Source organism: Pelmatolapia mariae, linkage group LG6 (genome assembly GCF_036321145.2).
Source record: "Pelmatolapia mariae isolate MD_Pm_ZW linkage group LG6, Pm_UMD_F_2, whole genome shotgun sequence".
Classification (NCBI taxonomy): domain Eukaryota; kingdom Metazoa; phylum Chordata; class Actinopteri; order Cichliformes; family Cichlidae; genus Pelmatolapia; species Pelmatolapia mariae.
This window is the reverse complement of record NC_086232.1, coordinates 25976504-25993865: the sequence shown is the minus strand read 5'-3', so window position 1 is coordinate 25993865 and position 17362 is coordinate 25976504. Positions and strand designations below refer to the sequence as shown.

At 39.1% G+C, this 17362-nt stretch overlaps 2 protein-coding genes across 3 annotated transcripts in view; one reads left to right on the top strand and one right to left on the bottom strand.

The window, feature by feature from the left end:
* The window catches only part of si:dkey-92j12.5 (multiple PDZ domain protein), a 43926-nt gene extending 43640 nt beyond the window's left edge, over window positions 1–286 (bottom strand). For both annotated transcript variants that reach the window (XM_063476369.1, XM_063476370.1), the window contains exon 1: window positions 41–286. The gene's annotated coding sequence lies outside the window, so the exon portion shown is untranslated. The remainder of the gene's footprint in view (window positions 1–40) is intronic.
* A 1414-nt stretch (window positions 287–1700) lies between these two features.
* The window catches only part of adgrl3.1 (adhesion G protein-coupled receptor L3.1), a 115892-nt gene continuing 100230 nt past the window's right edge, over window positions 1701–17362 (top strand). Inside the window, exons 1-2 of the mRNA XM_063476368.2 lie at window positions 1701–2379; window positions 15243–15324. The gene's annotated coding sequence lies outside the window, so the exon portion shown is untranslated. The remainder of the gene's footprint in view (window positions 2380–15242; window positions 15325–17362) is intronic.

The window sequence follows — 17362 nt, the reverse complement described above, 5'->3', positions numbered from 1 at the left end:
CATAGCACTGAAACGCCATGTGCAGAAAGCTTCATCTCACCTCCATTGCAGCGCCTGTGGACGATCAACAGGTCCCCACTGAGCTCCAAGCACAGCACACACACCACTTTCGAGAGTACACGGGGCAGATTTGCCTTTGCCGAGTAGAAAAAAATGAGTCTGTCCTAATGGAATAAGTCATAACAGCTTATTGAGAGACGGGAAAATGTCAGGAAGCGAGCTCTGGGCTTTATTTTCCTGCATTGTGTCCGCAGCTTGTGAGCGCTCCGTGCAGTGCGCATGTCACACCCTCTGATCTTCAGGCGCAGAGGGCTCATCCCTACTGATAAAGAGCTAGCCATCAGTAATCCCGTAGCCACAGGTGGGAAGTAATTAAGTTAGGCACTCAGTATAAATTTGAGTATTTATGTTTTCTGCTACTTTCTACGCTATTAGCTTTATTAGACTTTCTTTGACAGATTTAGCTTCTAGTTACCTCTAAGATGAAGATTTTACACAAGCTAACACGTTTTAATTTTTTTTTAATTATAAAGTGATGATTGCTATATGACATAACAGGATTTTCAAATACAACGCTGTGGTTTCCAACTTTTTTGGCATCGCAGAAATAAAGCGGTGTGTGGCCTCAGTTACATTTTGGATGTATGTGAGGCTGTTTTTAAAAAGCCTTTACATTATTTCAATTTTTAACAGATCCAATGGGATATCTCGCCAAAAATGACCGGAAACGGCGTTTTTGAACGGCGTTTTTCTCCTTTTGACTTCCTGTCATCATCTCAAGACCCTCAGTATCTGTCTGCTGTCCCTGTAGGCTACGTAAATCTGTTTATGGGGAACTTGAAATCGTTATCACACGCTTATTAATAACATCATGATGTTACATACAGTACATTTGTTAGAAGAACCAAACCACAGGCTTTCCCCCAAACCTAGTATCTACTTTAATACCACGTTTTCATTTCGTAGCTATTCTGTGGCGCTTTTCACTCATATAGAAATGTTACGATAATGCGTTATTTTAATTTAATGTTACCTTAATTTATTAATGTATTTACATTATTATGCTACTATTTTCCTTCTGCAAAGAATCGAATATACATCTTCTGTAGTTGCTTTCAGCGCATTTCAGTAGGGCGCATGCTTTTTAGAGTAAATCCTTTTGAGAAAATGATGGTTGACGTTGTTGTAAGCCAATTTGCGTTTATGTGGGCCTATACGCCTTGTGGTGAAGTAGGCCGTGGACATTAACCATATTTGATTCAATTAAGAAATGTTTTTAAAAATTAAATAAATTTACAAATGTATTTGGAGTTTAATAAGTTTTAATAAGTTTTTGCTGCGCCAAAAAATGTCAGGTTTTCCGCTACAGGGAAAACCCGTTCGGATTGATCTGTAAAACAGCCCCCCAACTCATAGCCTGACTTTCTGTAGGGATATGGATAACTTCTGTAGGTCACCGTAGCAAAATCATTTAATGGGTTCCATGGTGCGATTAACCGAAACCAGCCCTGTGGTTTCCCCCCTTGTCCCTCTTGATTAGCTAACAATGTGGAATTTGTGGGAACGCTTACGTGTTCTCACACGGCAGGTGGAGCTCTAGGTCCAGAGATTTAGGAGCCAGATCCAGTTCCTTGTTTTCCACTGCACACCCTAGTTCACGTCTCCCCATTTCTCTCCCTGCATCCCCAAGGCAAGAATCATCACCCTCTCCCCAGCCCTCCATCCACCCTGCTCCCCGCCCGCCTGCTCCTCGCGCCGGGCTGCGCTCTGATCAGCCGAGCATTCACCGCGCCTCCAAATTGGTTTGTCATTTCTGACCCCTCTCTCTCTCTGCGCCGACCACGGTCCTCTGCTCCACTGCGCTCTGCGCCCGTGGACTTCAGCAGAAGTCACTAAGAACATAAAGGCAGCCGAGAAAGATAAAAAGAGAGAGGGAGGGAGGGAGGAAGGGATACAGACAGACGGATAGAGAGAGGGAGAGACAGAGATACGCCTCTGTCCTCCTCCGGCGCTCCGCTGGACTCAGTGCGTTTGGACGGACGGACGGACGTGATACCTCCTACTGTGCGAGCGCTGATCGGGATACTAAGCACGCAGCTATTGGTTTGTTACACCCTCGGCTTCTTTATTTCGATACCCTCTTTCAGGAACACTTGCCAATGTCGTTCTGCAGCCGCGAGAATTAACTAGAACCGGAGTCGAGGCACAAACCAGCCACTGAAATTTATCGACTAGGAAGATACGTTTGTACACAAGAATTGCGTTCTGGTGACTGTATAGAGCGAAGAAGGAGAAGAAGGAGAAAGGTTATTCCCGACTCTTCTCTGCGCTGGATGTGTAAGCTATACATGCGCCTATACTGCTGCGACTGGCGATAAGGTAAGAGCCCGCTCTGTGTACCGACACAAATGATGGGAATTTTTTCCAGACATTACTGGTAAACGTCTTGGCTTTATGTCAACCCGTGTCACTGAAATGCTCCGAAAGCGCTGACTTTGGATGTTACTGGTGCCCATGGGAATGTGGCCTGCCATTATTGTACTTACGGGGAGCGGAAACTGGCCTTAATGGACGATTGGGTAAAATGTAATATAGTGCCAGCATTTGTACAGATGATGGTCCAGAGGCTTGTGGCTGCATGGGCGTCGCTAGGATGTGAGACGTCGCTAAGGCGAAGTAATAAGCAGTGATACCCATAACCGCTCCGGAATATAATCAATGCAATCACATTATCCCATGACGGCTTCTCGGCCAGGGTGTACACATAATTATTATTCTGTAGCCGCAAGTACCTGCCTCACTGCAGGGCGTAATGACAAATCACATGCTCTGGCATGATAGATGACAGACAGACCAAGTGTTCACCTCATCAGTATTTCCTCTCCTATTTTATGTGGTTGTCATTTGAGTACAGCTAGAGCTTATTTGGGGGCTGTGCTGGTTTGATCAACCGCAGTCTGAAATCCAGAGTAAATCCAACGGCTTTGTAAGAGAAGGAATATCCAGCAGGCCAGTGCACCTCAGGATACGTCAATCATGCGGATATATGAGTGAAAGCCTTGGCTCTTATTTACAGAAGAGGCGTCCGGGGTTGCAGATGACCTTGATGTGAAACTGTGAAGGCGGCAGAATCCTTCGATGTTGACCTCACGCTGAAAAAATAAATGTAAAAAATATATATAAATATGAACTTGTGTCAGATTCGTGTGACCGCAGACGTGCACTCTCCCTAAGAAAAATGAAGTAGTAACATAGCCTAACCCTTAAAAGAAAAATAAAAAAGCCACACTGATAATAAACAACATGGTTCATTGTAAGTTGTCTGCCTACCAAATACTTGCAGGTGTCTGACAGTTAAAACATTTGCGTTCTGTGTCTGCTTGGGTAGCTGTAGGCTCGCCCTTTTGACTTTCAGCACCCAAATGGCCATCAGCAAAGAGATTCAGTGTAAACTCTTTGTGTGGATCTCAGTGTTTAAACAAAGGGTGGATAAAGTGTAGGTTGCTGGTTGACGTTGTGTTGAGTCAGTGCTGCGGCTGAGATAGGTGTCTCAACAGAATCCACCAAGCAGGTGAGCAATAGTCAGCGTTGGATGATGTGCATCTGTCTACAGTGAAGAAATTTTTGCCATTCTATCTGTTAAAGGACAGCTCTGTCTCCAGGACGCTCAAGGACTGTGAATGTTGTGGATATCATTAATATTTCTGCTTATATCAAAGTGTTACCATAGTTCTTTGCTTTGCTTTTATAGACTAAAATGATTATTTGTTTTACAGTAAATATTCATCAAACTGTTGTAAGAATATAGCTTTCTCTTCAAATATTGCAGTTTATTGTCGGTGTCTGCTAAGCTTTCGTTGTTTGTTTTCAGATTAGTTGTAAAACAGTGAAGAAAGATGGGGACTCAGTAGTGTTTACCTGTCCAAAATCACACCTGCTGCGGGGGATGTTTTTGGTTTACTTTTCTGACGGTCTCAGTCTGCCTCTCTGGAGAGAGAGCCACATCACACTGTGAATGCGAGATGTGTCAAAGAGCATCTTAGGTCACGTTCAGTAATGGCACTCATGCAGCACTGATGTTGTGAAGCACCTGAAGCTGTTTAATGTGCAACCGCAGCAATCAAGCATTCTGCTGACTGTGGGTCTATCTGTCTTCTTTTAATTAGGTCACAGATTCCTTTCTGTTTAGATGCACAAGACATACAAAGCTCCTTGCTGGGGAAAACATGGAACGAATTAGGAGGGTTGTGCTAATTTGGTTTGTTCTGCTTGAATGACCAGGGCCTCACTTTCTTTGTTTGGCACTGTTACCGTAACACAATATTTGATTTAGATTTGGAAGGCTCCAATAACAGTGTCTCACCCTGCAATGGAAGCAGCCTGTAATTTAAATAAGGGATCGTATGTTAAGCATCTTCTGCTCACATGGAAACCTCGAGAAATGAAAACACAACTTGGCAGAGAATATAATCTGTTGCAGACAGACAACAAGACACACAAATACACATGGGATTATTAAGACAAGCAGGCATATAATCAGTTTTGTAATAAGTGTTAGCATGCTTGCTTACTAAAGTCTCTATTTAGATTGTCAAGGGTTAATAGAGAGTCTAACTTAAGCACTTGTGCAATTAATTCCATTTAGTAGGCATGCAGAATAAAATACTGATTTCCCCAGAAGCATTTTAACAAGTGATTCTGCAAAAAAAGAATCAGGTTCTTGGATTCGGCTCTCTATTTAGTTAATTTATGCATGGCAAAGTAAAGGTTTGTGTTAGAGAGCCTTGTAGATAGAAGGTGATGTTTATTATGCTCAACGAGGTTGACAGCCAGCCTTCCTGCAGAAATAAACTGTCGCTTTCCTGGCTTGAGCTGTAAAAAATAACAACAAATCCTAACGCTGTAATAATAAAACATTATTTTCAATGATAACAAAACCATAGACTTTCAGTGCTCTGTTTTATAACGTGATGATGATTCACATTCCTGGTTTCAGCCCCACTTTGTGTGCTGAGCTTAACCTAATTCAAAAGCCCTTTCCTGCACTATACGACATCTCCCATTTTAAAACAATGAGACTAGGTCCTTGCTTGCCTTCCTCTGCCATCTAAACCTCTGGCCATGTGTTAACACATCCTTCCTCCTACCCTTTCCTTCCCTCAAACAATAACCCTAGTTTTCTGCATTTTGCACCAGACTACCAGCTCTCTTAATATGTGAAACACACCTCACATAACATTGAACCCTAACAGAGTTTCACCATGAGACGGGCCCACAGTTACTTTGAGCTCTGATTAGATATGTGCTCGGAAAACTGGAAAGCTAATAGCAGACGACAGTCAGATCTCAGAGCATTCACAGACTCGTTGCTGCTATGATCTCCTAGAATAGTCCCGCAGACATAGATGTCTTATTTTACCTAAAAACTCTTGAAATATGTTCTGTTTGAACCGCCACAGCTTATTATCTGCCTGTACCTTCAGGCTGAAAAAAGGCACACTGTTGGCCTGCTTGCTTATACAATGTGCTATGGGGCTGTTAGTATGGTGCTGAAAGTGATACATTTTGTCATTCTGCTCAGTGGTTTTTGCATTGTTGAGCACTCTATTATAATCATACCATTAAACAGCATCAGCACTATGATACAGAATCATCTAGTGATTGTAAAGCGCAGGCTAAAAACAGATGCACATGGTTCACTGTAATTCACTGGGGTGAGGATATATTGATAATTCAGATATAGAGGATATATTTGTAAAGTTTGTGAAGAAAATTAGAATTAAATTAGAATTAATACGTATTATTTTTTGTTTAGATTTTTCTATTGAACAAAAATAATAAAAAAAAAATAGCTGCACATTTTGGTTTTTTTTGCTGATTTGATAGTGAAATAATGAATTTGGGCTTTTTGTAAGGTTTGGTCAGTTGAAATAAGGTGAGTGAATGAATACTTGGAAATAATACATGAAATAAATAATATCAGTGGGCTCACTAGATAGGAATCTTTATCCAAGTTATCCAAATATAAAATGAGACTAAAACATGTACAATAAACAAGTGTGATCCATGGTCATGAGAAAAAATCACTTTATGTTATCACTTTTGTTTACTTTTGAAAAGTTTTTTTTTTTTACTTTTCAAAAGAAATATATATTTTTTATTTAATTAGGAGCTTTCAAAGACAAAGGAGGGTCTATAGCAGAATAGACAATATGTTCTTTGAAGCACCCCTGAACTATTTTAAAGGCTTGATTGCTTTGTTTTTAATAAAAGATTTTTCAAACAGACAAATCAAACAAGATCAAGGAACTTAGGTTGTGAAACGTCTTACGTGGAATGAAAGTAGTCGAGAAATCAGTCGGTGCAAATCCGTTTTGAGAATGATTACACCTCCGTACAGGAAAAATTATTAAGTAATATTTTGATTGACTTAATATGAAAATAAAATGCCAAACATTATTTAGATCTAGCTTTTAAATTCAGGAAAATGTGTTTTTGTTTTTGCTAATTTGATAGGGAATTGATAAATTCAGATTTTTATTAAGTTCCAGTCATCTGGAATAACGTCAGTGAATACTTGGAAATAATACACGAAAGAAGAAATATTGATGGAATCATTTGGCAATTTGTTTTATGGATGTTGCAGAGAAAGTGAGACCAGAACATATTGACAGGGAGAAAGTGTGATCCATGTTCAGGAGAAAATTTTCACCCAATGTTAATTCTTTTGTTTTCCTTTTTTAAATAAAACAACAAAGCAAAAAACTTTTTTTTACTGAGTTAAGGGCTTTCACAGGACCATCAGTAAGTAGACACCTGGATATTCAGGGATTCAGGCATGATTCTTCGAAGCATCCCTTAAAGCTTTGATTGCATTTTTTATTTTAATCAACAGCTTTTTTTTTTTTTTTTTGATAACAGACAAACAATCCCAAGGACCTTAGGTTGTGAAATGCCTCACATGGGTTAAAAGTAATTGAGAAATCAGTCAGTGTAAATCAGTTTTGAGAATGATTACTCCTCAGTAAATGAAAATTAATAAGCATTATTTTGATTGTTGTTTGATTGACTTATTATGTGAGAGATTTATCAAGAAAAATGCCCCAAATTACCGAGTTCTAGCTTTTGAAATTCAGTTTCCCTTTGATTCTCTTTGCTAATATGATAGTGAATTAATAAATGTGGGTTTCCAGTATGTGGCGGTCACTTAAAATCAGGTCAGTGAATATCAGGAAACCAGAATCAGTGTTTTCTTGCAGTTTCCAATCTCTATTTTCATACATAAAATATGTAACTTTGGTGGAATCATTAGTGAGGAAGCTTTATGAAAGCTGCATATAAAATGAGACCCCAACGTGTTGCAAAAGAGCCAGTTTGATTTATGTTCCAGGGTAAAAAAAAATCACCTGATATTATTGCTTTTATTATTTAAATTTTTATTGAGTTAGCAACTTTCAGAGACAGAGGAGGGTCAGTAGACACGTGGATAAAAAAATTTGATGTTCTCTGACGCACCTCTGAACCAATTTAAAGGTTTGATTGCATTTTGTTTTTAATCAAAGTTTCTTTTTAACAGACAAACAAGCCCAAGGACCACAGGCTATGAAATGTCTCACACGGGATAAATTACTGAGAAATCAATCAGTGTAAATCAGTTTTGAGAAAGGCTACCCCTCAGTAAAGGAAAATTAACGTATTATCTAAGATATTTTTCAAGAAAAATGCCAAACATTGATATTTTGACTACTTTCTGGCAGTTTCCAGCTATTTTGGTACATTAAATATGCATTATGGTAGAATCATTAGTTAGGAAGCTTTATGGGTGTTTCCATTTGTTGAAAAGCATCCAGTGTGATTCATGTTCAAGAACCATGATGTTGCGGCTTTTCTTTTAATTTTCAATTTTTATTAAGTTGATAGCATTCAGAGACACAGCAGGGTCCCTCGTCGACATATGGATAAAAAGTGATATGTTCTTTGATGCACCCCTGAACCATCCTTAAGGTTTGATTGCATTTTGTTTTTAATCAACAATTTTATAACAGACAAACAAGCCCAAGGACCTTGGGTTGTGAAAAGGCTCAAGTGGGATAAAAATAATTGAGAAATCAATCAGTGTAAATCAATTTTAAGAATGATCACCCCTCAGCCATTTATTATGATAATATAAATATGTGTTGTGGTGATGTTTTCTGGCTCTTCCCTACCTTTCAACCTTCCAAACATAAAAACTCCTAAAGAGATTGAATATTACATAAAATAGCCTACGCTTTCCATCATCGTTAAAATAACCTAAACAGGCTGATGGCTTGCACTCCACCATCTTTCCTTTTAAGCAATCAATTTCAGGTGCTTAAGTGGGGAAAATCAATGTCAGATTTTACAGTTATGTTTTTTCAAAGCCAGATGTATATACATTTTTCTGACCAGTTGACTTTTTTTTGTCTTGTTTGTTGAGTCAGTGTAAAGTTTATTTGAGACCCAGCTTTTATGTTGTCATAATTGAGTTTTATTTAACATGGTTTTATTGGTTGCACACTATAGTGCTGTCTTGAAGAGGAGAGAGGAGGCTGTTCATGGTACATTTATTCAGTTTGTGCACCGTTATTATGGGTAACAGTCTGAAAAGTGTGTTTACAATGACTGGAAATTTAGTAACTCAAAGACTAGAAGAATAAAGAGAGTTAATGTTTGTGTTTATGTCTTTGGGCTTTTTCTGCTTTACTCTCCAAATTTGATATAAGCCGGCAAACTACAGTTCTTTGAAAAGATGAGCACAGCCCTTGAAAGTTGTTGACTTTTTGAATGTATTTAGACAAGCAAACACTTGAAACAGTATTAATACATACAATAATATGAAGATGATGCTTTCAGACAAATTAAACATAAACTTGACATCTAGATTTATCACACAAGGTTCAGGATGAGAATCACGATTTCAGCTTAGATCCCAAGTTGACCGACCTCTAACATGTAGAGTCTGGTGTTATCTTTGTTATAGTGTCATCACTCACTTTTCCTGTCAGGAAACTCATCTATAGCTGTCTCAGAGTTGTTAGAGTTTGTCCTGTATACTGCAGCCCTAACAAATAGATCCCAGCAGTGGAGTGTTCATGCAGAAAGAAGCTTCCAAGAAAGCCAAACAGTCATCTTATAGGCTTCACAAGTAACTATTGATGTCAAAGAGGGTGTGTTGATAATCATATTTTGCCTGTATATTCATTATTTTATGGTTTTCCCAAACTGGAAAGGCAGTTTACAACTGTGTTCTCTGGACAGATAGAATTGTTTGGTGTTATTAGATTGCAGTAAGTAATTCAACTATGAATTCTACATTATATCAAAGACTGAAGATATGTCTGAAAGTTGAAGTTGAACAGGACAATAGAGAAATCAGCATGGCTTGCAAAGATGAAATTGAGTTTTATAGGATATTTATGGTGTAATCAAACCCTTAAACATCTTTCAACTGAACGGGGCAATAGTAGGATCTGAAGACATGGATGTAGTTACTTTTTCCATGTAATGATATCTGTTGTGTGGTAAAATATTGAAAAAAACAGTATCGACATTATCTGGAAGAACTGAGTGAAAGATGCTGAAACCTTTGGTCATGTCAAACAAGTCAATAGCTTGCAATAAATGTCTATGACTAAGCTGTTGCTTTTTAAATGTGTCCACGGCCCACCAATTTTTAAAAGCTTGCATTCACTATGAAGTTGTTATTATTATTCTACAAAGCGAGAGCTTGTCCTTCCAGTCTACGTATCTTCACACATTTCCTCTGTGTGCTTCACCTCCCTGTGCACCACTCAGAGCTGTCACCACTCAACAGAAATGCACACATACACATGAATTTCTTCCTGCAGATACTCTGAACACACATTAATATTGTATACATCAGCTCCAACCACTTTCTCTGGTTCTCTTAAACACACGTACATTTACATTTGTATGCAAACACACGCATGCATAAGCTCACACACTCACACAGAGACGTCCATAGACATTGCCTGCAGCTGTATATTTAGTGACACACACAGTGCCATTAGGGAGCCGAGTGGAGAATCAGTGTACAAGGCCAGAGTGATTGTAAGAAGCCCACTCAAAGGTCTGCCGATTATTTTGGTCTCTGCAGGAAATCATTTACAATAGCACCCATCACCTCCCCTTCTCTTCCCAGTTCAGTTCATTTAAACATTGCGCTGTTGTGTGCATTAAGTGTTAAGCCAGTCGCCACAGTATTGATGGGAACTTCTCTGCTTTGTTGTTTGAGTGGTTGACTATAGCGTGCTGATGAGGCCGTGGTTGTTTAGAGAATAGGTTGCATGGAAATGAGTCATACACAATGTGATGCAACACAGCGGATAGATTTGAATTATGGGGCAATGAACAATGAGGTCATCACAATGCTGGGGGCCTAAATCTCTCAGCGCCATCGTATAACACAGCATTTCTTATCAATGGAGGAAACTACAGCAGCGTTTGAATTGCAGGATTGTTTAAAGGCTTATTCAGTGGTGCAAATAAAGGACTGGGTTGGTTCCCTTCATTGACTCAGGTGCTAAGACAATGGAAGGGGAATTCTGCTTTCATTGTTTTTTGAGCACTGTTTACTGTTACAAGTAACATTTAAACTTTATTACACATTTAAATTATTTCATATTGTTAAATAGCTGCAGTTCATCCTTTTCAAGAGTTGCCAGTCTCTTATATCTACAATACTGCATGCAGTGATATTTTCCATATCTTTTCCTTCTTCAGCAGATTGTCCACAATCAGCGTCTGCTGTAATACCATCATCCCCAGGCCCCTCTTAAATTTCCTGCTTACTGAGCTTTTACTTTAACTGCATTACATAGATCTTCCACTCCCTGTTCATCTGGTTCCTTTCAGCATAAACCAGGCTGAAAGATCTGACTTGAAGCACTTTGATGGGACTGGTCATCTGATGGTAAATAAGAAAAAGGGAAAAGGAAAGACAATACCGTCATTTCTTGTGCTTGTTCATTGGCACAGTTGTGATCATGATTGATATCGAATAGCATATTCATTCCAAGTCTTTGGGAGTGTGAATGAATGCCAGGGAGTATTGATCTGGAGCTTAGCTGGTGGTGTAGTATGATAGGCTGAAGAAGGGCAAGGATGACTAGATAGTCATTCTTGATGGAACAAAGATATTAGCAGATGTAGCAATGATCAATGCCTTGATAATATATGTTTACATTATTTGCGGCATTTTGTCTCAGTCCCAGAGTTATTGAGCGGGCGGAATGTGAATATAGCCTTTTACTCTGTCCAAGGTTGAATCCTTTTTAACTGGTTGATTCTAAAGAAGAAGAAAATAATCAAGAACTGAGCTTAAATCTACTAGGTTACTTACACACGTCTTATGACCCTAAAATAATCTATCCAGTTCAGTGCTACTCATCTGACATATAACCACTACGCTTTTTTTTGCCATGTCTCAGTTTTACATGATACATGGTAGTGTCGCGAAAGACAGATGACTACCACTACGACTTACTGGCCTGGAGCAATAACTTCCATGCACCGCATGTCTATTTTCTAACCATGTGAGACATTGTACTCTTAGTCTCTTTAAGTGTGCTTACATGCATTTTGAACCCTCTGATTGGTTCTCACTCAGACTGTATGTGTGATAAATGAGATGGCATTCAGTACACGGACCTAGAAGAGTGTGAGAGGATATTTAGAGTAAAGGAAGTGTTTGATAAATTATATTTGGTCTTTTAAAACCAATCTCTGTATGAAAACATATGTCTGGGAATTACTCTAAGCTATGTATAATGGTTAAAATGGTATATGTGGTGCATGCGTGTGCTGAAATGTCTGAATGTGTCTGTGCAATCATGTATTGAAATATCTCATTGTCCATAGTTAAGCAAAGTTGATTACAGTTCAGCGGTTCACAGTATCTGGACAAATCAACCAGTTTTATTTATCATGTACACCTACGTTCCTGATTCCCTTTCTTTCTTTCCCTCCCTCTTTCAAAGATTTATGTGGGCCACATAGAGAAGAGTCTTTAATTTTACGCCTGGGTAAACCATATACACTATTGCTCCACATTCCCCGTGCTTATAGAGAGTCTGCTGAAGGACAGGAAGAGAATTGCGGTTTTAAAATGAATATATAGGGGACTCCGCCCTTTAAAGAAAGGCCTTGGATGGCTTGGATTTGCCATAAATCTCCGCCAACAGGCATCAGCACAATTTCCATTGTGTTATGATGCAATTGGTCGCTTAAAGCATAATTACAGAGCGTAATACATGAAAAAACCCATCATGAAAGCATACTGTAGCATCATCCTAATTACATACAGAGAGCTGATGAATAATGGGGATGACACTGGACATCAATACAGCCACTGTCTCTCATAATAGAAAACACAATTGTTTTACTGTGGGAAAATGGGGATCATCTATCATGTAGAATCTACTCTGTTTTTTGTTTTTTTTAGAAAGACATTGAGCCTTGAGACCTTAAAAAAACCCTCATCCATCCATTGTTCATTCACCCCCTCCCCAGAGTCCTCTTGATCAGTTCCCCTGCTTAGCCTGAAGCTATAGCTACAACTGTTCTCTGTCTGAGGCCCCTCTTACATTCATTTGATCAAAGTCCTGCATTTATCACCTTAAGTGTCTTCAGACTATTTTAAATCTTTTCCCTTTCCCTCTTTTCTAGAAACACTCACCAGCAACTAAAGAGAGAAACTAGAAATTTTTCAGCTGCCCTATATTGGCCTAGGTTAGGCCTGTTACTCTGAGGTATAAAGTTAGCATCGTTACATTAGCTTAAACATTTGAGCTTAGCTAACACTTAGCCTTTGGAACATGTTTGACTTTAGGGTGATGCCAGCTGTCTCTCTTTCTCTCTCTCTCAAGAAAAAAAAGTTAAAATAAAGAGCTATTTCAGGATCGCGTAATAAAGATAATGTTTTGGATGTTGTTAATATGAACTGATTCCTAGTCAGATTCAATTCTTTGCCCAGATCTAAATGCTGGTTGCTTTCCCAATTTTCAATTTAGGTGCTTCCCTAAAGTGGAATCATTTCTTCCCTTGGTTTGAAAAACACAATAGTATTGTTTGTACAGTTCTTTTTGTGAATGAATTAGCTTATCACACCTTGGTCATCCGCCTTGAACGCAAAGCACTTCCATACTCAATTCTCGATGGAGCTATCACAACAGCTGCATTAGTCTCAGTCTCCTATGTCGTTTTTCCTCTGCTATCTGCAGTTTTTCTTGTCCTTGTGGCAGCCCTTCTTTTTCAGCATACAACGATAGAATACAATGCTTGTAGCCATATGATGCCACCATTAGTTTCGTAACAATACAGCCTCTGTACTTACGCTGCCTAAGGTAACTGCTACAGAAAGCAACTGTTGCATTTTTTGAATTTTGGTATAGTTATCCTACGTGTTGATTCAGGTACCAGCTCTACTACGGGCCCATCAGCAAACACATACTAAACATACCTACTTTCCAAATTAAATAAGGGAACATTACTTCTTATAATGGCACTGGAAATAGGAAGTAAATTACATTCAGTGTGAATGTAATTCCAGTGTTTACAGGGTTAGTGTGATTGCAAGGAAAAAATATACCAAAAATCTACTTTATGTAGTTGTAGTTTTCCCTGTGTGTTTCATGGAAACTTAAATTAGACTTTATATAAGACTTCCTCTGTAGGGATGCAACAAACTGGTGGTGTTCCAGTGCTGTCCGCTCTCACTATTGCGCTTGGCTATATCTTTGTTTCTTTTTCCTCTTTTGCACTTGCTACTGTTTATGAGTTGTAATGAAAAAATCCCTTCCCCTGTTTTGCTGCTTACACAAACATGGTCTTTCAGCACTTCACACTTACATTCAATCCCATTTCTTTTCGATCCCTCTTCCAACACTCCTTACTTGCTGATTCCACCATTTTTGATAATCTCTGTGTGACTAACCATGTTCAGGGAGATACGAATGAGGGTGCTGGATAGTCGAAGGACCTTAAAACCAAACTTAATTTCACTAGTTCTCTGTTGTCTGTAGCACTATTCATGCACTTTAGTCACATGAATACATAGAGACACATGCAACTACATTAACAGTGAACAGTGAATCCATCTTTTGTTGTCTTTGCCCACCCAACCATAGAGACATTGCTCATGGCCTGCTTTACTGGCTGATAGACCCAGTTCCACAGCCCTGCCTGAGCGCTCCACAGAGGTTTCACACGTTGCATGGAAGTGTGTTAATGCAGCTGACAAATGTCTTGCATGACAGTGAAAATGCACACAGATAAAGACTGTCTAAAAGAAAATTCAAGTCAAAACAGTATATACACTGTTGCTTTTCGTTTTATCAGCCTCCCCATGCATAAACCATGTGCGATTTCAGACACTGTACACCGAGTAATAACACACACACAAATACACACACACACACACACACACACTGAGGTTGGTTATATTGGTACAAAGTTGGGATTATAGGTGGAGATGAAGGTGGAGAGCAAGAGAAAGAGAGAGAGAAAAAGGAAAGGGAAAAAGGTTATTCTAATCTTAACAATAATAACAAAAGAGAGAGTGTGAGAGAGAAAGATGTGAAAACAAAAATACAAACAAAGATGCATTGACAAACACAAAAAAGAACAAAAAACAAATTAAAAAAAAGATATGTAACACTAACCATGCATAACTGCCTCTCTGAATTCTGGAAACAGAGCTAACAATTTCCCTTTCTGAAAAGTGTCTCTGGCATTTGGCTGTGAAATGCCACCCATATAAACCAGTTATCATAGCATGAGAGAGCTTTTTAGCTGTAAACTGCCAGCGAGCGCATAGACAGACCATTATAGACTTTGATACCCTGACACTTAAGAGGTCATTATGAGACAGAGCACACACGCACACACACGTGTGCACGTGTATGCACATACAAGGACACACAAATACTAAACAAGCAATCAGAAGTAAAAGTGGCTTGTGAACTGTCTGGTTCTTGTGTTGAGTGGGTTATGGCTATTCACACAATCTGGAGGGGGGCCATTATTCACATTGCACCCCACATTCACCACATATTATAGCTATCTGTCTCTATTGTAAAAAATGGCAGGGATTTCAGTTCACTGAGCTCAAATAACCCCAACCGTTTTCTCTCCCTCTCTCTCTTCCTCTCTCCTCCTTTCTCCTTTTGTGTCCCTCCCTCTTCTCTCCCCCGTGTCTGCAGAACTGGAACATCCGGCTGGCACTGAGATGTGATTCTCACCAGTTTCATTTCACTTTGACAAAGCAACGTACACCAGTAACAGGTAAGAAAATGGCACGTGTGTCTGTATTTGTGCATCAAGATTGAATGCACACTATTTCACACTGTAATAATTTTTAAACAGTGGTTAACCAGGCATGTTGACTCAGAATTCGTTCTTATTTACAGCAGGCTTTTTTAAGCCACGGGTATAGTCACGCAAGTATGTACACACACCTGGTGCGTTGTTTTTGCCGACTCTACAGTATACATTATGCTTTTTTAAAATCCAAATATGACCCAGTGTTCTCCCCGGAGGTCTCATGGTTCCATCTGTGCCAGGAAGTGCTCTAATTGGCCCAACAAATGCGTCCTCTGAAACTGCTAATCCAGTCAGATTTAACTAAGCTTTAAAAAGAATATATAACAACACACAATATGCAGTGAATGCAACAGGAGTAGAATTAGATATGTAAAGATAGTGGGTTCCGTTAGCACATTAGGAATAAAAGTGAATTTGAATTAATTGCAATCAGCCTGGTGTTCATTGAAGGCATCAGCTGGAGTTTGCCACAAATTCAGACCTTCATCTGCCCATGAAGCCACTCAACATGGGTTATTTACAGTGTATTTACAAGCTGAGCAGGACCTGTAAAATGTCGAATTTACGAGCTTCCTTTTAATTAGAAATACTGTCTCCTAGAGTTGGGCTGATGAATTGCACATTCAGTTTATTGGTAATCGAGGAGGGTGCAGTTCCTGGGTACTGACAGCTTATCAGAGTATCCTGGTTGCCATCAGTTTTTACATTTTCTTTTTTTTTACTCAGGGAAAAAATATATTGCATCCTTGCTGTAAAAAAGCCCTGAGGTCATGTTTACATGTGGGATCCTATTTGTTATTGATTGAATTGGCTCAGAGGAATGAGAATGAGGATAGTCTCTCTCTCAAACTCCTTCTGCTTCCTTTATTTAATCTTTAGGGTCTCTGTGTCACATTGTTAAGTTTAATCTGTCATTTCAATGAAGTTTGAAGCATGGATGTGAAATAAAAGACAAGCCAAGATAACATTTGTGTAATTATTAATGTTATTGTGTGCATGCCCGTTTGAGTTTTGATTGTGTAGGCAGCATATGTGAGTGTGACTACCTCAATGCCCTTCCTGTCTGGTCTTTGTGACTCTGCATGCTTTCCTTCCTCAACTCTCACATGACTCTGAATGCTTGCTTTGAAATCTAATTCTGTGATAGCAAGGCCGCATTTTGTCTTTATTTCACTGAGACAATAAATAAAAAAGAAAGAACAACAGGAAATGGGATATATCATTCTTCGTATGGGGGATGTGCTTTTTTTTCTCTGCGTCAAACAGGTGTTTCCTGGTCCACACGAACAAACACACAACCTTCATTCACCACATTTCTAATGAGAGTGCAGATTGAAACGAAATCCGTGAAGTGTCATTGGTTAAACAGTCATTACATGTATACTGAGTAACACATCAAAGCAGTACACAAACAGTATGCTTGGATAAACAAGCAGATGAATGCGAGATATGGTGCAGTCATGCACAATATAGTCACTCATTACAAAGTTAACACAAATTAAATATCAAGTGTGAAACTGAATTTAAGAAAAGTGACAGTCTTGACAAGATTTGCACCTGTAAACCTGACACAGAAAATATATTCTGGAAAGTTTATGATTGAAGAAAAAAACAAACTTGAGAAAAATACAAAGATAATTCAAATTCCAGCTGTAACACCACTTACACAAATTAGTCTCTGTTCTCTCTTTTTCTCTCAATCTCTCTTACACAGATCCATATGCACACACACACACACACACACACACACACACACACACACACACACACACACACACACACACACACACACACACACACACACACACTCTCCTCTCCCTTGCTGCCACCCAGTGAATGCAGGCTCATTGTCTTATAACGTGACCTTTGCCTTGTGTTGAGAGGCCTTTATTCGAAGACAATAGGGTCCATATTGTAAACCATGCCAGTCAATGCGGTCCACACAGCTGCCATAAAATGGGTGCAAATTATCCAGGGTCCAAGTTGAGGCTTTGAGACA